Source organism: Lepisosteus platostomus, chromosome 10 (genome assembly GCF_059453375.1).
Source record: "Lepisosteus platostomus isolate fLepPlt1 chromosome 10, fLepPlt1.hap1, whole genome shotgun sequence".
NCBI classification, from domain to species: Eukaryota; Metazoa; Chordata; class Actinopteri; order Semionotiformes; family Lepisosteidae; genus Lepisosteus; species Lepisosteus platostomus.
In genome coordinates this window covers 6,085,001-6,110,164 of record NC_142620.1, presented here as the reverse complement: position 1 = coordinate 6,110,164, position 25,164 = coordinate 6,085,001, and the positions used below count along the sequence as shown (strand labels likewise).

Sequence of the window (25,164 nt, the reverse complement as noted above, 5' to 3'; positions counted from 1 at the left end):
AAAAGAACAGTACAAAAATGAAAAAACTGGTGTCTGCCCTTGTTTTTTAAAGGAATAAGCTCTGCTAAGAACACAATCTAAGATGAAAATCGTATGAGACATTCAGCTTTTAGATTTCCAGATTAACTCTAAATTCTAAAATTGATGAGTGACTCTCAGTTCCTAAACCCATCTTCAGGGAATTCTGATGGATAGGTCATTTGGCTGTAAAAAGCCTAATAACTCTGCATGTCATAAAGACACCCTATAAACTGTGTGATGTGGGTAATGACTAAACATCTACACAGTATTAGAGGAATATGTGATGATGAATATAGAGATTAGACATCAACTTAATATGGAATTGTTTTAAAGAAAATGTACAGTAATCCTGCATCTGCCATTAGCATCAGGTTGCACATACTGTGTCAAGCTTTTCATGTGTAGGTTAATGCTGCTTTGCATGAGAGTACAGTATACCACATAGTAAAGGGAGAGCATGTGAACAGACTCTGCAAATACCAGAGCAATGAAACTTCATCATTTCCTGTTTCCAGTTATATAGCTCAGGGAGAAGCTCCTGACATCAATAAATCAGTTTAATTAAAAAATCAAGCTGAGCTAAGTGTTGTCCAAGAAAACGTTTTGTTTCATCTCATGTTTTGTATATGATGTGCCAGTGTGCAGGAAAAATGAAGGAACAGTTTTCAAAGCTGACAACAACACACATTGACAAATACATTGCTTGACCATTTATCCAGGGCTGATGCCTTTGGCTATGACTGCCTGCTCTGAGGAACTGCCCATGGGGATGATGGGATTGTGCCTCCTGAAACAGCAAAGCAGACAGACCCACTCCACACATAAATACAGAGTAAATGAGTAAATGCTAGATAGTTTCCCATAGAGCTTTAACATTTTAAAGGGCATATCTAATAAAGAGGAATAAGACTCAGTGCGATTACAAAGAGCATTTAGCATTTTACAGATATGTTTGGACTTTTAAGTGCTTAGTTTGGGGGATGATGCCAGACCATGTAAGTGGAGGCAAAGGACAAAATCAGATAACCAAGCAGGCCCCTCATGTAACAGTACAGAATAAAACCAAGTGACACCTCTACAGGTTACTTTAGCATTAAATTCTAGTCTATGCTGAGAACAACATTCAGTATTTAGAGATAAGTACTTCAATTGTGTTTGTGAAGAAGACAGATGTACACAGATATTTGACTGTACTTTTTGAAAACTCCTTTGAATAAAAGCTGGCCAGACCCTGCTTACAAGGCAACTTAATTCTCAAAGAGTGATTGAAGATGGGCTCCAATATCCAATATCCAATAATCCAATATCTTTATTTGATTTCAGGGAGCAAGAGGCTGAATATAGAGTTAGCAGATGGCAAGTTAGGAATTTAGCACTCCAAAGTCTGCAATGAACATAAGGATATAAGAAACCTTACAAACATGAGGAGGCTTATTCAGCAGTTTTGCTCCAGTTTCCTGCAACTCTGTGTAAAAAAGGTTACTTCTGTTCTAAATGCAGTTCCACTTAGTTTCTGTTTAAATCCTCTTATTTGATTTCAGTGTTGATTCTGAAGAGGTCCACTGGGTTAACTATGTTAATGCTTGTAACCTTAATAATCTTGTAGACTTTCTGTTCAAGATGAGACAGTTATTTTGTGTCCAGGCATGTATTACAATTTATAAATTGTAAACTTTTGTTTTGTATTCATCTGTTACAGTTTTAGAAACATACAGTATTATAACAGTATATCTAACAGTATATAACTCTCCATTTATAGTGTGATAACACTAGATCAGTACAGACATTCCTTCTAGCAGGTGGCCTGACAGCTGCACAGAGACTGACACTGAGGCAGAAAGATGCCTACATTAGTTGCTGTTATCCCTGATGGGTTTTCTCAGTCTGTATGAGGAAAATCAAAATCTCTCATGATGACCATTTCTTCCTTCACATATACAATCAATCTGTCATTTCAGTATAAGACTGCATTGCAAGCATTGCACCCAGTAGGTACTGATACCCTTGACTCATCTATGTTAAGGTCCTGTGCTTGAATGTTCTCTTTGGTGCGTTGTACCACACCTCCACCTCTTCCAGCTTTTCTGTCTCTGCATTGCTCCACATCCACTAATGTCATATGCATCACCATCACTCTCTGTTAGTTATGTTTCACTGATTCCATTTACATTGAAATGGAATGCTAATGCTGTAGCTTTCTTGGATTTTTGTTTGCAATACTCCTGATATTTAGGTACAGTATAAGCATTTAATTACTTTGTCCTCTGACATTTTGTTTTCCCCAGGGTTTTCCTTTTTGGCTCTGCTCTCTATGTACAGCACCTCCCTTACTGATTTTGTTTGGACTCTCGCCCCTTCCATTCCATTCCATTCCATTCCATTCTAGAATAAATGTCTCTGAATTCCTCCTTTCTCAAGCCTTGCTGCTGCCCATTTCATTTGGATGTCATCCATCGTGTCTGTACAGGTAGCCTTTGCCGTAGAAAGTTTCCGCTGACCGAGAAAGCTGAATCTTTATTCGAGGTTTCTTTGACAAGGAAGCGTTTTTGCTTGGAAGTGGCAGGTGGAAGATGAGTGGTGAACTGACTGGCACATTTGTGCATTGAATCTTGGGAAACATACAACATACAGAAAAGCTGCTATATAATACAGTGTAAAGGCTATTATACTGTAATATTAGTAATTTATTTCAATTATTTTTTATATTTTAAATGAAATTACATCTGATTTTATAGAACCTCTGAAACCTTTGTGTTTTTTTAAATATTCTTCCTGATAAATGGTTAATTTCATTGAAATTAGTTTCACTATAAATATCCATATTTGAAAAGATTAAAATTTGCTGAACGTATTATTCTTGCCAGACATAAATGATGAAAACCCAAAGAGCACCTCACACAACCCTTAGTGATGACACTGAGTGATAGGAGTCATTAAAATTCTATTTTTTATCTGCAGATTGCCTGTCAAGTTTTAAATTTCCTCTTTCAAACAGTCAAGGAAGCAGAATTAAAAATGATTCTGCTAATTGTCTCAGAATTTGATCATATTTGCCTTTTAATAATGCTTCATCTTCCATATGGGTTAACAGCAAGCAATAAATATGATTAAACATTAGAACTTTTAATGGGTTTAATTAATGTAATAGTGAAAACAGTAGACAATAGAAGGGGTTCTGAATGGATTAAAACTTGCTCTGTTTTTAGAAGAGCTTTAGTTGATAATAAAAAGCATTGGGTTGTGGCTGTACAGTATGCCTTGGGGTACGCAGCTAAGCTTAATCCACGTGGTCACTAACATGTAGTTTTACTTCAGTACTACTGTACAAATCTTAACAATGCATCAGCACTTGTTTGTTAGAATATACTTAATCTGAGCGTGTAGTGTTTATATCACATGGGAATCAGCAGTTCTGTTATAAGAGGTGTCCTGTTGATGCTTGCTGCAAAATGTGCAAATTGCTTTGCAGCTGATTGCCCAACCTAAGCAGCAGTACAAAGGCAGATAGGGCCAGCCCTGAGCAGATGACCCAATGCACTCTGACGATCTTATAATAAAGAGTTTATAGACAGTGCAGAGTAAACCAAAGCACAGTTCCTCCAGAGACTTCTGTATTGACTCACATTGAACCTAAGAACCTTTGATTAATGGACTTGGGATGCATTGTAACATTGAAAGCTCTTAAACTACCACCGGGCTTTCAGCCTTTTTGGACTAAAGCACACTGAATACAAAACCTGACACGCCTTCTTGTCAGTAATGAAACATGTAGATCTTTTTGCTGAACTGAGATCACTGGGGATGTTTTGTTTCTAAATCATGTAAGAGTCCTGGCGCCAATCTGCAGTTTTATATGAAATATAATCCTGTTTGTCAAATCAGGATAATTGCAGCCCTAGTTCTGTGTCAGTTTGTTTTGTGTAAATTGGTCCTTTTAAACTATTCAAGTGCAAAATGACTTCAGATCTGAAGCATTGCGAAACTGTGGTGCTGTGTATAAATTGGACAAGACCCATGCTAGCTCAGCTGACTCTTCCACCTTGTCTAGAATGTTACATCCTACTGTACAGTGAGGAAAGAAGCAGAGATAAGAGTTTTGTCAGTTTTATGTACTCATCTTGCTTTGTCTTTGCTCTAAAAATGTGTAGATGTTTGTTTTATTCCTAATGTACTGTAAGAGTCCTAATACAACTCACAGCTGCTCTAAAGTTCAGAAATGGTGACTTGCTCTGCTTAGATGACAGGCATATTTATTTTTCTCATGAACTGGCCCTAGCTTAAAACAAAACCCTGGATAAATAAAACTAATACCAGAATCAAAACAAAGAGCCCCTATTTAGCTATAGTAAATATCAATGACATCTCTGTTGTCATTGTCATTCTCCAGTAGTAAAGTATTCAGGTATTTTTTATTTAAAAATAAAATAAAATGCCCTCTGAGGGCAAGCCTTCTCTATTAGCTCAAGGTGTCGTTTCTCCGAAAAGACCACATATTTTTGTTTGCTTAGTTTTTTTTTTCAATTTTCATCATTTAAATTAGGCGAGATTAAATATGTACCTTGCCGTATAGTATGACTTTATTTTATGTAATTTCCGTCTCGTCTTCTAGTTAACTTATCGGAATCATAAAAGCAGCCCACTGAATTGATGATGCTGCCGACATTCAAAGGCCTCCTTTGATGCAAGTTTCTGTGGCAAAACCAATTTGTCTCATAAAGAACAAAGTGGCTGTTTGGAGCTCAGATGAAACATATTTTACTTTGGATATTGCTTATGTGAGCTGAGCATGACCTAAAGCTACCCAGCTCCATTGATTTCCCACAGTAAGGGAATGGTGTGTTTATAATTCTGCGAGTTGGGTTATTTGGTTAGAATACAAAAAAATAGATCAGTAGAGATGAAACACAGCCCGATCATACAGTTTCTTTGTTAAAGAATTCATGATTCGCAACACGCTATGCACTAGGTACATAACTAAATAAAAACTGCAAAGCTAGGAAAGCTGAGGCTATTCTATCTTTGAGCTCATACTTTTATCAAGGAAATTCAAACAAAGTAACCGGTATGCCCTAGTTTTACAGAAGATAAGAAAAGTGCTTTATATTACTTAAAATATCAGAAATAATCCTTAATTTTATTAACATCGATTTTTAAGTCCTGTCATGTTTATGAAAATTTTCACTTCACAGAAATATATACATTTCCCATACATTCTGTATATTGCCTGCTGTTTACAATATGCATTTCTGATTTAATGTCGAAATGCTGGCATGTTTAAACACCTCAGTTGTCAGGAACAAGACCAATCAGTACTCTTGTGACTGGAAGACTGTCATTGTGCTTAAATTCAGATTTATCTCTGCAGTCTCTGCTCAGTCCAGCAAGGTTATTATCTGAAGGATGATCAAAAGAAACAAAATGTCTGCTCTGCTATGTTTCATATTATTACCGTAAATTCATCTGATATTCTGGAAGTTTACTGTACATAGAACAGGTATGAACCCTCTTACTGTCTTTAGCACAAAGAGGGACTAATATGAAATTACAGAATGTTCAGCGTTTAACAGAACATATATTTTGAACAAATCTGAGCTACTTTTCTTCACAATGTATTCTGCAAACAGATTATACAGATCAATACTGAATGGGAAACAACTGTTTCATAGAACCCTATCAAACAATTAAACATTACAACTTTCAAACTGTTAGCAAAAGATAAAGGGTAAGCTTTCTACATTTATTGGCATGGCAGTGTACAAATAGGATTGTTTCTTATCACTTACAATCACTAGAGACTGTTTGTAATTTCACAACAATTTGATTTTTTTCTGGTTGCATACTGTTCTGCAATGACTTATGACTCTCTCTGTATTCCATTCCAAGGCTGTAAAGACACATGAACCCACCTTGAAATGCAACTACTGTTGCCAGGGTGTGTTCACTGTTCTGGGATTCTGTGAAATGGATCTGACTCCCTTGTGCAGCACATTGTTCACAGCAGAATAAATACCACTAGGTGGCAGATGTGAATTACAGGTGTGAACAGGCACGTTCACTACTGTGATGGAGATGACGTGTCTTGCAGTATCCACAGCTGCCTTCACATGAACTGCGCAGCTGAATGTGAAACAGATCAACAATAACATGCAATAAGGTTTACTGCATGTACTGTAGGTTCTCTTTGTCACCTTTTATAATATAATAATGATATGGTTACTATTTAAATGCTAATAGGCAATCGCCTTACTCTTGCTTCAGCCAGGCTTCCCAGTAAACCCTACCAACCAGAGACTTGCTGGTTCAGATATGTTATTATTTTCAGTTAAACTACTGTCACGTCAACTCTTTAAAAAAAAAAAAACACAAGGACGCAAACTGTAATTAGAAAACATTGCCACTGGCATGCTGGTTTGGAAGTAAGTCATTTCTTTGCACCTCTCAGTGAAGGAGTGCTGATCCTTTTTATCTGAAATCCCTGCACAGGCTGTTGGCCTCTGGCTGCAGCAGGCTTGGCGATATCTGTCAGAGAAATCAATGGGAAGTTGAGCCTGGTCTCAGAGTCCTCGGGATCACACTATATCAAGGACTGTTCCATGGGCAATGCCTGGAAGCTTGTTTATCTCACCTTGCGATCATGAGCCTCTGCAGTCACATCCACAATTAAGGCTATAGAAAACAGTGTGAAATGTATATTTTAAAAAATAGTCTTATTTCGCTACATTAACACAAAATAGACCACAGAAGGCTTTCCTGTGAATACTAGGAAAATTCCTAAGAAACAGTCAAAGGTTCAAATATTTGCTTTCCTGCATTCGGTACGCCATCTAAGGAATCTCATATTCCTGGAAAACATCTAAGAAAAATACAGCTCTTTAAAGATGGTTTTTAACAAATAATGCATGACGCACCATTAAATTAAACATACATTGGTGTCTATTTGCGCATCTTTATTTCAATGGTCCGTTCCATTAAAGAGGATGGAAACGTTATTGGTTTTTTTTTAAGAAACCCAGACCTGGCCCCTGGCCTGCTGTAGGGCAAGGCATGGCAGTGAACGTTCGAACCACAGGCCGTGGGCTCCAGATCTAACTTGAACTGAATGAAGTGGAAACGGATAGCGCTTCATGTGAAGAAGAAAAACAGAATACTTTTTCGTTATTAAAACAGGTTGTTTTAGGAGCTTCAGATCGAACGATGTGCAAGTTAAATAGTAGCAAGTATTTTCTGAACAGCCGATTTATCTGGGCTATCTGTCATTCTGCCAAGTGCCAGTTGAAAAGGAGAGGTAGTCGTATTTTATCGGTGTTATTTCTAGGTTCTGGGCTAAGTGCTGAAAGTGGCTTGTCACTTTAACTGTTGGATTTGACATTGAGCCGGATTGTTATTTTGGTCCTTTTGCAGCGCTGGAGAGATGGCCTTTTAACTTTCTTTTCAAGACACAGTGGAGACGGGGACGGAGCTAGAAGCAGATTTAGAAGCACTTGTTTGGCCTGACGAAGTCTCTATAAAATACAGAGACCCAGCAGACCTAATTTCAGGCACAGGCCTCTTTTAACAGCAGCTCAAGAGAGTTATATTGTGCAAGAAAACAGATCTAATTGTGTTCTTTAAAAAAAGCTTCAATGGAGCAGCTGTGTTAAATAAAGAGCTGATTACAATTTCAAAATGCTTATGCCTTGGCATCTCTTTTAATCATTACTGGTCAGTCTTGAAGATGTACTGTGTCAGTGCCTTTGGGAAAGATTGCCAGTTGTGCATGAATCTTTAAATAAAAAGGTCATCTTGTTTTTAGTGTATATTTATGAATTTGCTATTAGCATCTACAATACTTTAATATTATGAAATAACACTACTACTACTAATTATTATTATTATTGTTGTTGTTGTCAACTCATGTCTTTCACTCTAAAAAACAAACCTTAAACCTTTATTAACTATCAAACAAATAAATATAAGGAGAGATTACACATAAAGGCTACAGTGTTAGTTTGGGTGTGGCATCGATGGCCCTCAGTGGCCGGTGAGGGTGAGAGAGACCAGCAGCAGTGGGATCCGTGTGGAGCTCTGGGCTCCTACTGGCAAGGATGTGGGTCCAAGTTCCAGGCTGGGTACTGCTGATGTGCCCATGAGCCCAAGTACTTTACATCAGTTGGGGATGTAATTTGTTTTGGATAAACATGTCTGCCAAAGAACTAACAAATAGAGACATAGATAGAAATGGAAAAAAACGTACTTCAAAATTAACGTATGCCTAAAATGTTCTTTTCAATATTGGCTTCCAGTGTTCCAAATTTATGAAGCCTGTGCACAGCCTACCTCCTCCGATTGGCCACATCTGAACCAACTGGTGGGTGGCAGGGTGGTCAGTGGTCAGCACTGCTGCCCCACAGCACTGGGACCCTGGGTTCAATTCCTGGGGTGCTCCAGTATCTGTTAGGAGTTTATTTGTTCACGTGGTTTTCCTCTGGGGGCTCCGGTTTCCTCCCCCTCATTCCGAATAAACATACAGTAAATAAAGGCTAATTGGGTTCTGGGAAAATTGGCCCCGGTATGTCTGTGCACTGTGATGGATTGGCATCCCGTCAAGGGCGTGCCCCACCTTGCGCCCACTGCTTGCTGGGGAAGGCTCCGGCTCCCCACAGCCCTGTATTGGATAAAGCAGTTAGAAAATGGATGGATGGAAGAACCAAATGGCAAAATGGCTCATGATGACACAACAGTAACTTGCATCCAATTATATGCTGAATACCTGGAGTCTTTTCACATTAGAGAGGGTTCATATTAAAGCTACCCACAAAGCCAAATGGAAAGAATTACTGTGCACGTGGTTGGAGTCGGCGTCTTTTGAATGAAATCAGTGAATGCTTTCTTTGAAGTAAAGTGAACAGAAATGCAGGCCATTTACTAAATGGAAATGCATTCATCCCTTTGGCAGCCAGAGCATTTTCTGATGCTGGTCAGTAGCTCTTGGTGGGGGGTATGTGTAATCTTCCCCAGCTCTGTATTAACCCTAGACCTACACCTCTGGTGTTTATGGAACATTGTCTGTATTCACGTTTACATTTAGTTTTTTTAATGTCGGTAGGAGCTGGTATGCAGTTCAGATTCAGTATTATATCTGTGAACAGATTGCATCCCAAATTCAATTTGGGACTTAGAATCAATGTAAATCCTTCTCAAATAGACTGGTTTATAAAGTTGTAGATCAAGACTTCAAAATTATTAATGTTTGGGTTTTTATTATGTCTTCCTAAGCATATACATGAATAAAGCAGGGATTTAGAACACCTTATGACAGATATATTCACCCTAAAATGAATAAAAACATTAAATAAGCAAAAACTGACTATTTCCTTGAAATAAGTTTAAATCAGTTATGAAATGGAGGACCAGAGATCCAATATAATCACTTGGGATTAAGCAATCAAATGAGATTAACACTGATATTTTATTCTGAACCCATAATGTAGGGTAACTTTTACTTTCAATAACCTTTTGATTTTAAACTTATTGTAACGCCACCATCTAGTTCACATGTGATCCAGAAATACCCAAAGCCTTTTTTTCTATCCTTAATTTTTCATGAAACATGATGTTTTTTAAAAATGTTTCTTTCTAAGATGACTATTTGGCCAATTAAACTTCTGCTAGAAAAACCTACAGTAAGAGATTCTGTTGAACATGTGGGAAACAGTCTATAATAGACTCTTTTTTTAAATTCAACCTTGACATTTTGATGCATACTTATGATTTGAATAAACTGATGAATAAAGTATTCTTGCAAATTCAATTGATTTAGACATTCGTTCGAAAACATCCAAAAAGCCCAAAATTAATTAATTCCTGATAAAAGAAAACAAAATTATTGAATGAGGATAAATAATATTTAACACACTTGTCTCAGAAGCTGTGTTGACAGACTTTTTTTGCAACTCTCTTTCTGTAGTATGTGATGAACCATCCACCAGATTTGAATGTAAGATAAGATGAGATATGTCAGGCCTGTTTATAGATCCATTTTTTAAGAAAACCCAACACGTTTATTAGTTGCATTTTTGTTTATGTAAATGTGAACATACAGGAGCTGCTATTACAACATTGATCCAGTGATCTCGGTATTCTCGCTAGACGCTAAAAGGAAACACATTGAATGAAATATTTACATACAAAATTGAATTAAAAAATAACCTTCCTGTGAGTCTCCTGGGTTTGGCAGAGCACAGCGGGTTTGATTCAATTTCACAGGCACTGTGCTTAAGACGTAAATAGTTTTCAAAGATAAACACAAGACACTGCTTTTTTAGAAAGCAGTGACATATTATATATATATTCTATAAATATATTCTGTACTCCTTTCCAAGCATGAATATAATATCTCAGATTATACTGAATTCAAGATCTTTTTTGGACCACAAGAGAAATCATCATTTGTAGACCAGCAAGAAATCATTCTTCTTTGGTACAGTATGTGTGGCTTTGTTTTTGTTAAACAAAACTACAGCAGATTACCCTGAGTGAATCATGTATGTAACTGAGAAGCATTTGTGGACTTTTCGGAATAAAAGATAACAGACAAGTTACAGACCACATGATGCAACTGTAAATCTAAAAACTCTTGACTTCTCTCTAAATTCGTGGAAGGTGTCATACTGTGCCATTAACATTGATATCAGAAGAACTATAGGACAGGTCCAATATTTTATTTTATTAAAAATAAATAAAACATGAATAATGGCAGTGATTGTTGTTTTTTATATAGCTAAACTATATAAAGAACATTGTATTCTAGCCAGGTACAGTATATAGCAATCTGAGCTTTTGATTCAAGTACTTTTGGCCAGGAAAATATACAGTATATTTTTTTCTTAAGGTATGGAAAAAATGAATTCCTAATGAAACTAATCAGAACAACACTGGAACTGATTTGGATTTTGTGCACATTGGTAGCAAATTGGGAAGCAGTTTAAGTTAAAAAAAAAAAGAAACATAGAAAAAGAACATAAATTCCCTTCGGCATTGCAGGAGAAAGTTCAAGTATGTCTGTGGGCTGTGTTAGCAGACAGTGAGATCCTTTGGGCTTTATCTCGGCTTTTTGATTAAAGATATTAAATGTTCAATTGTGCTGTCTGCTTCACAAATTGAGAGTGAGGAGCTCCTGCAGGAAGAAGGACAATGATGCCAGAGTTTTATTAATCACTTTCCATCTCACACACTGAATTCTTCATTAAATTAACACATCCATCCCTGGGTTGGCCACCCGCATTGCTCTGTTGGAGGAAATACAGCAACTTATGGACATGAAGGGTTGTGGTTGTCTTGTGTTTAGGCATTCAGAAGAGATAGAGGCTCAACATCCATGAAATAAAGTGAAAAAGAAAAGGCAGAATGAAGCATGGATTTCTATTTAGCCGGAAAGGGGGAGCCAAACCTTGTTTATATGTGCTATGAGACCTAACAGGATGTTCCTGTCTCTTAATCGGGTGGTTTCTGAGTGTGGTGTTTTCCCTTCTTCAAAGGTCTGTCTGGAAAGGAAAGTCCCACCACTAGGAAATCTCAAGGAACTGTGAATCTGGCCTTCAAAAAAGAGGAAAGAAAGATTTTCAATGAGCAATGACATGAGAACCATTTTCTGTTTACACAACAACAACAAAAACTCTGGCCAAAAATGGCCTATCAGCTTACAGTCCTCTGAGATGGTTTAAGGAGATCAATCCAGGGGAATGATCGGCTGATTACGGTCACATCAGAAAGAGCAGAAGTAAAACCAGAATAGGAATAGGTTTAAATTCTCTAAAAGCAATAAGATCCCATTTTTTATCAATGTGAACTGAATAAAATGTGACCACCCTCAGGGCCTTTCAACATTTAAGGTGATTTTCAACCATGACTAGTTCCAATAAGAGTTCCAGAATTGTGATCAATGTATTCTTTCCTTCCAAAGGTACCCTGGCAGGTTAGTGGTCTTTAAATATGTCTTAAGAATTTTGATTAAAATAAACAACTGACACAAAGTCTCATTTTGATTTTGCTTTTACATATTGCACTATCTCAAATTAATAATTGATCATTAAACAATCAAAAATATTTATTTAACAATCAAAATTAATTAGTCATAAGGAATGAATCGCTGGCAGCACAGCAATGCTAACGGGATATAGAACTAAAAAAATCAATTATGAAATCAAGCAGTTAATAAACCTTTACAAAACAAACATTTATGAATGTTGACCTTTAAAAATGTATCAGATTTGTGTGAAGGAAAAAGAAACTCAAAGCACCACTTCCTACCAATTTACATTTGAAAAATCTCTCATCCACAGAGACACCAACTTCAGAGTGCTGGAAGAAATGAAGGCTCACAAATTGTATATTGGAATCACATCAATACTTCAATACTTCAATTTGGAAATCAAGTCATTTTCCAGAGATATTAATCAGAATTTCTATACTAGGTATGCACCATAGATATGATCCTGTTTTCTCAAAATGTATATACTGTAAATGGCATGTAACAAATACAGCTCTTTTTCCCCATCATTTTATATAATACATATCCATACATTACTTTAATTAAACTATACCTTCACCTTTCATTATAATATAAATGACATTATTTTGTATTATTAATGAGGATTCATATTGGGATGTGGCTCCAGCTCGTCGATTTTTAACAGTGATTTAAAGTATTGAATGTGCCTGTGTTGTGTACTGATTGTCTTCTACATGCTCAAGTCAAGATTTAGAAAAGCAATTCTGGTTTGAATTTGTTTGCACAATTTCAATACTTTCTAAAATATCCGTCATTGTTCCAGGTGACTATTGTCTGTCTGTTTACCCATTTGAATCGGGGATTATTTTTTTCTGCCTCCAATATGAAAATGGAGGTACAAGGCATTTAGAAAAGGAAGGCTGTGTTGGAAAGAAAATGGCCCAGCGATTAAGTGTTTATCAGATCATTTCAACAGATGAAAAGAAAAGACGCACTTCCTTTTGGAAACCATGGTAACTTAACCATAGCACTGGCACAATATGTTTTCTCACTCACGTAATTGCTGTGGAAAGGGCTTCTGAACTGTATATCGACAAACGGCTCCGGTTTAAGAACATGCAGAAAACCTGTGTATTTTGTGTCATGAGAGTAACATTGACTTTATTCTCAATCTGCTTTCTCCATTTTTTAATAACCATAAAAATGGAAGACAATGTTTTGCCAATATAATTTGATACTAATGTTTTGATCACTCATTTTTTTGTTTCAGAAATTGCATTAACGCCATCGCCCAACACCCATAATAGTCGCTGGCCTATTCAAAATGCACAAATCAAAGATATATAACAAATATGTTGATTGTGTCTGTTTGGCTGACTAACTTCTAAGACTGGGAAAAAAGAACTATAATTAACTGTTCTAAACCCTGTTAGAAAACAAACAACACTGACAGTGAATCCCTAGCACAAGTTTTCATCAATTGTAACACACAAACTGATGATTACTTCTGCGATGAGTAGAGACAATTCGGGTAATGAGTTAAGATAATAATTAAATAGTGAAGAAGGCCTTACAGTAATTAATCTTCTGAGGATCACAGTGATAAGGTGCCATGTGTACTTACTGAATTATCAGACAATACTGCTGTTTCTCTCCAGAATAACACTGGTCTATTGATCCCCCTGATGATTTATAACTTCTTTAGAGATTCAATAAGCAGAATGAGTTAGGATCTTTTTAATCCTTGCGAATGTCCTGCCTTCAGAAAAGTGAGTGCTTTCACAGAGTTAGCTATTAATGACGCAATGACCAAAGTCCTTTTAGAAGATTCTTCATTTAACCTTTCTAGTCAGGCTGTATTATAAATGAAAGTACAGTAGGTGAAAATTGAATATCCCTCTTCTAATGCAACCTCTTGCCAGATACCTCTGCAAGAAACCCCAGAGTAGCATTTCTATCAACATGCTTTCTAAATCCACATAGGTATGAGGGGCAAGAAATCAACTGCTTTTAAGATAGGGATTAGCAGGTAGGTTTAAATAGTTACTGACCTGATAACCAAAAGAAAAACAAAGTGCAATGTCCTGGACACTTGCAGTGATGTCACTGGAGTGAGAGATGGCTTTGATACCAATTCCAATTCCAGATACCATTGCTTGTACAGTTGCACTACGATGACACAGATATTATCCCCATCTTAATTAAAGTAATTATTCCAAAAGAGATTCTGCAGTTGAGGCAGTCCACCCTTTTCGGGAACGAATTAAGAAATGTAGAGAAAAAGCCAAGACAGGGCAAAATGATTCACAAATAAATGATTGAGTTTCTAATGCATTAATGAAGAAAACACAAACCCTGTTGTGCAGTATTTTAAGCAGAAATTGAAGCCTTTAAATTACAATTATTTGATTGCAGATACTTAGCCCTCCAAGTATATCTTTTCATAGCTCGTCAGGGTGTGACGTTATCGTTTCGATTCCATGTCCATTATTAATGATGCTGCCTTTTATTCCAAGATGATCAGATGAAAAGATGATCAGGTGAAATGGCGTTAGTACAGGCACCACCCACTGCTCAGGTTCCACTCAGGAGGGAAGTCAAAAGTGTGAAATATGTAAAAACTGTATAGAATGCAAGAACTGGATATCAGATAAAAGGTCTTATGAAAATGTCATAACATTACAGCGTTAGCCCGGTAAGCTAACTGGTATTTTATCTGAAATGCACTGTACATTTGTGTACCATTATGCATCACAGTTACAGTTACTGAAGTCTTTTGCCTTTCATGTTACTGTGTTTTTTGTCTCCAAAGACTTTCTTTTGTCCACTGTATATCACCCTGCAACAATGAAGCTGCTCCCTGAAGCTTATTTTTCTAGTTGCTACTGCCATTCTTGAGACCCCCCCCAAAGAAAACTCATGCCACACACTCATTTTCTGTCTTCTACTTAATTTTCAACCAGCCAGCCAGGTTTAATAGATATTAAATAAGCATAATTTCCTTGTGCACAGATCTCAAGTCCAAAATGAAGGAATTCCAATCCTGGGACATTATTGCTATGGTGTGCAATTCATAACCGCAAAATGGTTTGCAATTCTTCTTAATCAGTATCAATTATCCCATATCTAGTGTATCCCCTCCCCATAACCATCAATCCATTTGAAAAACAACTTGGAATGTTTTGTATCACAGCCTCCTATTTGAAGATGGATGGGTGCTGCCAGCCACTGGTGCTTTTTGGAGAATGTAGCGGAACGTCTATACTGGAAATGGAATTTAAAATGAATATTTAGAGTATGGTAAGGTACAGTCACTCTTGCAGATGCATTCTGCAGCAAATAAATAATACAAAAAAAAAAGGGAAATAAGACTGTGGTTCACAAAAACATGGGAAAGAGGCCAAAATGATTCATAATACCAATTTCCTAGCTGGCTTGAAAAGTGCAGCGTAATGGGTCTTTCTATAATTAAAAATGAAATTATCTTCATCAATTAAAAAGCAATTGAATTTTAGTGGTTATATCTGGGAAAGGCAACAGAATATATCAAACTGTTTCCATTGCTGCTTAATATTCTGCAAGCGGAGTGGTGGTATGCCAAAAAGCGATGAAAATTCTTCCTGTAGCGCGGAAGCGACAGTGCAGCTCAGTCTCCGTCCTCCCTGTGCCCCCCACTCCACGCTGTCTTTGTGCCTCTCCGGTGCAGGGAGCTCAGGAGCAGGCCGTGTCGCGAACGATTGGGTGGGATTCCTGGTGGAGGGCTGGGAGACAGAGATAATGACCTACACAGGAGCGTGTGTATCAAGATGACCTTAACCAAGAAGGATCCCGCTTTTTCCTCTGGTTGATTTCATCAGAATGCCCAGACGCTAATTTTTTTTTTTATCAACTAAATTAAATCTTTCACCCTCACTGTTGTTACTCAGAAGTAGAAACATCTCCCTCGATATATACTGTATATATAAAGCCTGACTTAAAAAAAAGGTGCTGCATCTCAGTCGACTACAGTGCAGTACCTTATCTTTTACAATGACGGCTGTCTTCCCGAGGAAATTTCTGTTACTTCATTCGTCTACCTTTAAAAAAAAACCCTCTACAGTCCTTATCTTCATTTCCCATTTAACAGCATTCTTTGTTTTCTCTGACTCACTATGGGTGTCCAGATGTTCTATTTCAGTGTCTTACGAAGTCTCCATTTTGTGGAAGCAATAACCAAGCACATAAAGCAATAAAAAAACAAAACAAAAGCAAAGCAGCTAAAACACGTAATATAAAATTAATAGCTAAGATTAATCCTGCAGAAATGTGAGTAACCTTAGTCATGCAAATATTGACCAGTATCCCTGTTGAACCTATAGTATAGATTTACTGTACTACTTGTCTTGTCAGAAATAACAAAGATGAAGAAATTCTAATGGCGTTTTGCAAACAACTGGCGACATTAAACTCCACTGAAGCATCAGTGTCATTGTCGCTGATCTGAATTTAGTGGTAAAATGTCAGAGTTACTGTCACTCCCATCATATTATTAGACAAGAAGCCATAGAGGTCAAAGACATTCAGTCTGAAGACCTATAAGATTTCCACAGCATAGGTGACGCAGCATCATTGTTTTATGTAAGATGAGTATTTACTTACTGTATCTGCTTCACTTTACATCTACTGATTATCTTACTCATTATCACAAAAAGAGTTTACGCCTTTGATACCAAACATAAGAAAGCAAAAATGCAATTATTGTCAGAATCATCTTCAGTAACACTGGAATCAGGCAATGTATAACATATGGTAGTTACAATAAATGTATATTGCAGTAACGATATACATACAGTAACTATTCTAGTCCTGTACAGAGGTGACCAGCCATCTAGATTAATCTGTACAGGTACTGTAGACCTCACAGTTCAGAAGTTTAGGCTATCATAGCCCTGAACGACTCTGCAAAGAGTAGACGGCCCAGCTCACATGTTCTCTGACTGTCAGTATTATTAAAGGAACTTTCTAAAGAGGAGATTGAATGTTTTCTTTCTTCCTTCCTCTTTCACTTTTGCTTTTCTGCCTATTACAGTATTTCTCAGCTCAATCTGGAGCAAAAACAATATTATTCCCACTGCTTATAAAATATCCTAATTGCATGATGTTCTTTACGTGGGAGTAGACCGTAATTCGTCAGCGTTGGAGACAATCTAATGGTTTTTAAATATCAGCAATACTGTATTGCTGCATACAGTATATGCAAAGCAGCATCTCCCTGTGCTAATTATTCAGAAACAACAGTGAGAGACTCACAGCCCACAACACAAATGGCAACATATAAATGACATCATCTGTTGACTCCATTTTGTACCCCTGGGGTACTGCAGTGCTCAGGTTTATTAGACAACCAGGTGCAGTCCCTTGAAAGGAAGGGCACTCACCAGCCACCACAGTTTTCCATAGAGCTGAAATAATGTGATAGCAGTATATCAAATTGAAGAATGCATTTTGGAAAAAAACGTAATTGTGCACTTTTAATTAAAGGAAGAACCTCTGGAATTCCCTCCCAATTTGTAATTATTAGTTTGTAACATGAAATAAAGTTTAATAGGACCCACACAAAGCCTAATCTGGATACAAATAGATGTTGTTTTGTTTCTGTGTTGCTTCTTTTTAGAAAGGTATTTGTAAGATATGTTTTCCTTAATCCCTTTCATTATATGAGATGGCTTTATCTTCCAGTGCAAAGATACAACATTTGAATTGTAGTATTATCAGTACTATGATAATACTATCAGTATTATCTTTTTCCTGTTTTTTTAATTAAATTTAATACCGTGATGAAGAGAAACTACATTCCAATAGCCCGGACTCGCCAGCCAGTTAAAGTTTATTGATCTTAAAGTTAGAAATCAGATGTTTTATTGAAAGCGAAACTTTGTGATAACTATTACAACTGCCACCTGATCATGACATTTTGGCTATAACGCTGACAAGTAGAAACCTGGCAAACTCAGCAATCCATCACTTGTAAGTACTTGTCTGCTAGAAACGTGACATCATCTTAAGATATTTGCTTAACTGGTGTATCTCAGGTCAACACATTTTCTTTTTAGTAAAACATCCTAGTAAGCACTTTGTTCATTATTCGTAGTGCGTTTCAAAAGGTTTGGCCCATTATTTTATTTGCTATATGTTGTGGTTTAATGCAGTCCCCCAACCCCCCCTGGTTTCAGCAAAACTTGCAGAAACAGAGCCAGTCATGCCTGTACTGTGGAATAAAAAAAAATCTGCTCGGGTGAGAACTTTCTGACAAGCTAATTAACTTTGTTCTGGTAGCAGAGATAGCTGCAGCTCATAGGAAATATAAAAGGATTTTAGAAGCTCACAGTTTCCCCACTTGAGATTGTTTCATCCGCTTTGAGTTCTTGGCACAAACACCCCAGGAAGGAACAGCACCAAGACTTAGGAGTTAACTAAATCCTTTTCCTTTTACTTAGAGACTGAAGAGGATCACATTTTTGGGAAGCACCACTATTCACCCTGAACAGAATAGAACAGAACACTCAGGTCTCTGGGACTGCATGCAAGATCACAGAATTATGCTTGATGTCTTGATCTTCAATGGATTTCCTGCTTCACTCACCACAAGGATTAGATGGTTTTCCCCTCTCGTGAGTGTCAAAGTTCATGCAGGGAATGTCACACTCCACTTCTTTTTCGGTCTTATATTGCCACAAACGTAAATTGCTAAGCAAGAATCAGTTACATTTTTTAACGTGGTTGCAGAGGGATTCCTGGTGCCAGTACCCAGCAGCACAAATGTTTTTGTTTCTTTACTCTGGAGCATGAGCAGATGGGTTACAGAATAACAAGGACTAGACCCAGTTCAGAGGGAAGCCAGCAAGGCAAACCAAAAAGCATCATAATGCTAGGTTTACATTTAATGTGGCATTATTTTTGTCAGTGAATAAACAGAGCTCAGTCACTGCCTCTAGGGGACAGAAGAAGTATCATGTATTGTCACCATGACTGCGGCACCCACAACCTTACAGAGTTGTTTCAGGAGAGTGGAGCAATCATAGATGAAACGTTTCAACACAACTTGCTCTCAGTCCAATTACAGTACGGGACCCCAATGACAAATCTTTTTAACCAAGAAGGAGCCAAAACAGAATATGACGTCTTTACATCCATTTCACACACAAACACAAACACAAACCATTTATTTTACCTGATCAACTTCGAAGATTGGTAACTGGCATTTTATAAAGGAAAAGGCCTGGCATCTGTAAAACTCAGATCTTCAAAACAATCCCATATCTACATGTTTTGGCACAGGCGATGGTCTAATCACAGTTTGGAGCAAGGCTGTACCTCAGACTGAAATCCTTTTTCGTTAAGTCCTGTGTTAAGGTAATCTAAAACAGGAACAAGTCTGCAGCCATTTAAGGCCACTGCAGTTCCAGCTTTTAAAATGAATTTCACAAACATTCTGAATCCAACTGAGGAAAATGACTTTTTTAAAAGAGACCGTTTGAAAAATGTGTTCATTACACGCATACACATTAAAAGGAATATAATATGAACTTTATTTTTAAATTTCATACTGTAATTAGTCCAGGTTTGTGCCTGGAGCTAAAGAAATAAAAATTTGCCTAACAACAGGAAAGAAAACAAGGTTATCCCCCACATCTAATGAGATCTGTAATGCAACAGAACAGAAAGAGATACAGGGCTCTTCTGCAGATTACAAACTATGGAAAGCAAAGGAGACGCAATCACCCATGAATCTGGTCTCAGTAAATAAGCTTATTATAGAGGTGAAACTAATTTTGGCTTGTAATTCCATAAAGAATTACTGGTTTAGCAGTGAGCAGAGACAGTTTCATTCTTATGGGAGACTTTTCATTAATCTGATATGAAATGAAGCAAACTGCATAACTTAAAATTAATTTTTCACACATTCAACCACATAATCAGAATTACAGATCGTTTCACTTGGCCATCAAAGCAAGGATTTAAAGTGACAAGCATACCGTACATTACATACTGTAGGTGTGAGAATGAACCCTAGCACACAGGTTAAGATGTATGTAGAGTTTAGCAAAGTCCTGATTAAAAATAATATTAACTATAAATTACAGTATGACTCTACTTTTGAAATGAAACACATCAGCCAACCTCTGTGGTTATTTATTATAATTACAAGGATGAAAATTAAGTTTTCCATGAAGCTGAAAATTGGAGCACATGCAGTACAAGATTTTTGAGAAAAGAAATGCCACTAGATACATGCAACACGATTATACCTAAGCTTTCACCAAATGGAGTAATAGCTTACAACAGGAATTCACTGAAGCAGATTTCAGTTTTGTTACCTGAAAAAAAATTCAGATATAGAGGTACAGGACTGGCACATATCTTACTAAACCACATAAAGCTGCACAGATTCAGGACTTGTTCACTTCTCTGTGACTCGACTAATGAGGAGGGATGTTGGGGGAAAAGCACCATTGGTCTGACTACCAGTGAACATGTATCGTTGTCATTTTGGTGACAAAAATGGCTATTTCTGATATGAGTCTGTATTTCAGACAACACAAGTGCTGAAAAGAATATTTTTGATTAGGTAACAGAGCAAGATATTCTACATTGCTACCTCAGGCTATCCTGAGCAACAGGCACAACATTGACACATTGAAAGATATGATTTTTTCAGAGTGGTTGGAGATAAAATACTATATTCAGTTGTTCTGTGTCTGCCAAGCACAGATTCACACCTTAAGCGTGAAGGTACAGTATGGGCACAGCACAGTGTTGTCGACAGTGACACTTCAAAACGAAAAAGGAAAATCTTAAAGTCTCTGAAAAAAGGAATACAAATCATTCTCTGAAAAAACAAAAAAAAAGATATGAAGAAAACATACTGCCCCCAAAAAGAGCAAAAAAGTGTATTGTATTGCAAAAAAATGAAAAAATCTCAATTTCCATTAACACTCATAATTAGTTTGAATTGTGGAGCACCGATCCAATTGTGTTCGGTTTGTCTGCAAGAAGCAAAAAGAGGATCAGTTACATGCCAGCCACAAAACAATTAAGAGAGAAGCATTCAAAATATTACACATATGTAATGAAGCTGTTTCTGTCATAAATCAAGAAACGGTTTTCTGTTAATGTAAAAGTCTATCATTGGACTCCTTAAAAACTTTTATTGTGATATGAAATGCAAACATTTCAAATGTAAGATGTGAGAAGTTTGTTGCAGAAAATTAGTTTTAAAGGAATAGAACAGATCTGTATGATGCTTGTCTTGATTTTTTTGACACCCTCATGATGAAAAATGAGTTGGTTAGATTAATGGCTGCTGTTAAACGTTATACAAGGTGAAATGTCAGCACCAGAGTTTTGTTCAAATAAGGTTCAAGCTTACCTGATGTCCAGGATCAACTATGAGGACTCTGGGATAGAATCTTCTCTCCTTACTTTTAAAACTCAAGGCTTTCAAATGGCCAAGGACCCCCCCAAAAAACAGCAACCAGTTTGTAAACCCCCCCAAAAAAGGAAAGGTCTGGTGTTTCCTGGCAAAATAACACCATGCCTTCTAACCTTTCCCTCTGATTTTTACACATTCTTACAGACCTTGCAGGCTCTTGTGCCCTTATAAGATTTTATAATTACTGTAGGTGTGCTGAACTTGCGATTAGCCCTGTTTGACTATTAGACATGCCCTTTTATCTTTGCTTTTAGATGACGGCACCTCTAATCACTAACTGAAGTGTCACAGAGGGGCTGTGGGGGTCAAGATGCTCAAGCATGTTCTCGAAGCCGGTACCTTTGTTTCTCTCAGGAAAAGCCTGGTCTTCGGATCAATAGAGCACTGGCTCTTTTGGTAGCTGGATGGGAAATGTGAACTGAACTACGTCACATGGCCGAGGCCACCAAGAAAATATGGCAGGCACTGTAGTTATTGAGCAAAGAAGGAAGGAAAAAGGGCCTTCTCCTGTGGGTAACCTTTCTTAACTATTTCTTCTTACACTGATGAGTTGGAATCACAAGAGATTACAAAAATAGTATTTGCTCTTGTAAAAAAGTTTGGAGCATTCTCACTTAAAAGCGATAAAAAAAAAAACGTAATCTAGCAAGAAAAGGCAAAGCACTAATTTGATCAACCGTGATGTGTAGTTTTCTAAAAAGCTTCATAGTGCACAGGCACACATTGCAGCTAGCTTCAGTTCTGAAATGTGTCCAGGGATTACAGCGCACAGCTCATGTGGCAATGACTGATTCTACACCAGAACCCCAAATCCATCATGAAATTGAGTTCTTTTCTTATTTTATGCATACGAAAAAGCAAATTTAAAATTCTACAGTAATGTAGGTCTGGATTAAATCAAAATGTCAACCAGGCTGCCAGTTGTAAATTACAAACACAGTACAGCCCCTGGCAAACAAAAACCTGCCATCGAGCACTGGATTTCTAAAGCCCCATTAGTGTAACAAATGATTGATTAAACCCAGGCCACAGCATTCGACTAATTTATTCCACTGCTACATACTGTAGGTGCCCAAACTTTTTTGGTGGGTTATTGCTAAATTCATCAAAAGCACAAGTCTGCCTAAATACAGGATTCATCTCACAGTACGCTGTACTTGGAACAAACTAAATGTTTCAAACACTCTTTGGAAATTTTAAAAATGATTTAGTCTTTCCACGGGGCAGTGGCTCTGTGGCTGGAAGGTTGCCCGTTTGAATCCCATGGCAGAGGAATCCTACTCCGTTGGGCCCCTGAGCAAGGCCAATAACCCCAACTGCTCCAGGGGTGCTGTATAATGGCTGTCCCTGCACTCTGACCTCAAGCTTCTCTCCCTGTCTGTATGTCTCATGGAGAGCAAGTTGGGGTATGTGAAAAGACAAGTTCCTAATACAAGAAATTGTGTATGGCTAATAAAGTGATCTTCTTCAGAAACTATAATGATTATAGATTGATAGAATTTGCATCTGCTTTTCATTATACTGCCTTTTCCCTAATTTCTCATTTTGAAATAAAGTGATTTAGTAATGACAGTTAAGAATTTAGTATAAAAAGTATAGTATAAAAATGTAAAATATAAAAAGAATAAAAGCTGTGCATTGGTACTGTAGCTGTGCATTGCATTTTGATAAGATGTCTAAGGGATCTAAAGTATTTAAAATATGTCTAATTTGAAGAATTATATAAAAAAATCCTTTTTCTTGATCTGATCCCAGACTTTACATTTCCATTAGACCAGAGCAACTTGAAAACGCCAAGCAACTGAAATTGTACTATACTATGACAAAATGCCTTTAATTTCTTACATCTATGTTTCTCATATTTCTGGTCCTGAGGTCCTGTAAGTGTAGTTTGTACTCGAACTGTAATGAAGTGCGAAACTAGAGCCCATTATCATTTACAGCAGTGGACTGGATTAATGTAGTCTTGAGAGAAGACTGTTCTATATTGTTATCCCTTGAAAATAATTACACTGCATAAATTAGGTTTCTACCATAGTTCAAATGACCTCATTTGCAGTTCTCAGCAAAACTCCCTAAGATGAAAAGCACTTGTACAATATTTAAATATGTGATTTCTGACCTTGAAAAGTAGATAAAAAAAGATACTTGGAAAAGATGTGGGAGCAGAATTAAATCTAACAAAGTGCATTTGAGGTCAAAGCATCACAATGAAGAATGTCTACCTGAACGTCTAATAAAAAAATAAAACATTAGATAAAAAGGATTAATGAAGTGCACCCATTAGATTATTCTCTTTATTTTGTAAGTGGGTAACTGTTGTACAGTTACAGTTAATTTATTAGTCATGTTCCTCACCTTAAAACGAAAAATGAGACAAAAGAAAATAAATCCTAATATCAAGAGATACATGTATGTGATTGACAAAAACAAATTCTAGGCACAGCTGTTGTACATCTGACATTAAACATAACTGCGATGATCATGAAATTTGCAATAGCTCTCAACATCAAGATATACCCTAGTTTGCTTTTCCACTGTGCTAATCTAAATGTCAGGGCTCTGGAATCTCATTATTTTTTAAAAGAGGCGATTTAACACGTTCGATTGTCATTTTGAGATAGAAAACACATTTAATAAACTTTCTCCGATCACAATTGGTCAAAGAGAGTCTTTTTGTTTCTCAAAGGGAAAAATCTGCAACATACCTATAAAGCTGTTTCAGTGGGGGGTGCTTTAGACATTTTCCTCTAAACTGCATCGAAGTCAAAAGCCCACTAGAAGTTCTCAATGTGTGTTTTGAAGTCTCTCTTCTTATTCGCAGTTCTCCAGGAACCTACTTTTACTGAGCTGAAGGAATCAAGTTAGACCTCTTCCCTGAAAGGCAAGCCTGCATGCACACTTTCACTTATCGGCCAGTTCTATTGATGAAGACATCGTTCACCATCAGATATATAAACATTTCACTTTCCCTTGTCAAATCCAAATTTCCTTAGATTTAGACACTGATATCTTGTATAGAAGTATACTTCAAAAACATATCCATTTACGTTCAACGTGGATGAAAACAGGTAAAACTCAATTGACTGTTTGACTTCATCTTCTATGTGTTGGATTATTACAAGTCTGATTTAATTCAGACACAAACTACACTCTGGGCTAGATAATGAACAAAATAATATTCATTCAAGAAAGGAATAGTAAGGGGACACTATGATATTTAAACATGTTGTTTTCTCAGGCGTGGTCTAATTAGAATAACATTACATAAAAAATTAAATGTAAAGTTCATAAAATTCATATTGAAGATACAACTAACCATAAATAAGTCTTAAACTAATAGAAAAGGTAATTAAGTTTCTCCTGATATGGGCAACAAAGTCATTATTGAAATTTTGCACACTGGTAATCAAAGCACTATTAAATTACTAAAATCTACCATCTTTATGCTTTCATACTTTTTATTATCAATAGAAAAATAAAATCTCATACATTCGAAGTTGTACACAAAAAAAAAGAAAGAAAAAAAAACTGGGAAGTTTACCAGATTCTCTATAGCACCGTTTACACAACCTTAACGTAAACATTGATCATAAAGCACTTTCTTAGAAAGCGAGATAGATAATAACACAGGAGGTTCTAACCTCTGTTAACCATCTGAAAGCGATGGAACTGTCTAACT

The 25,164-nt window shown here is 36.8% G+C and overlaps 1 long non-coding RNA gene across 1 annotated transcript in view; it reads left to right on the top strand.

Moving 5' to 3' along the window:
• The window catches only part of LOC148653112 (uncharacterized), a 93,811-nt gene extending 69,665 nt beyond the window's left edge, over positions 1–24,146 (top strand). The window contains exons 8-10 of the long non-coding RNA XR_015941603.1: positions 12,342–12,473; positions 18,487–18,660; positions 22,710–24,146. This is a non-coding gene — a long non-coding RNA (uncharacterized LOC148653112). The remainder of the gene's footprint in view (positions 1–12,341; positions 12,474–18,486; positions 18,661–22,709) is intronic.
• The last annotated feature ends 1,018 nt before the right edge of the window (positions 24,147–25,164 follow it).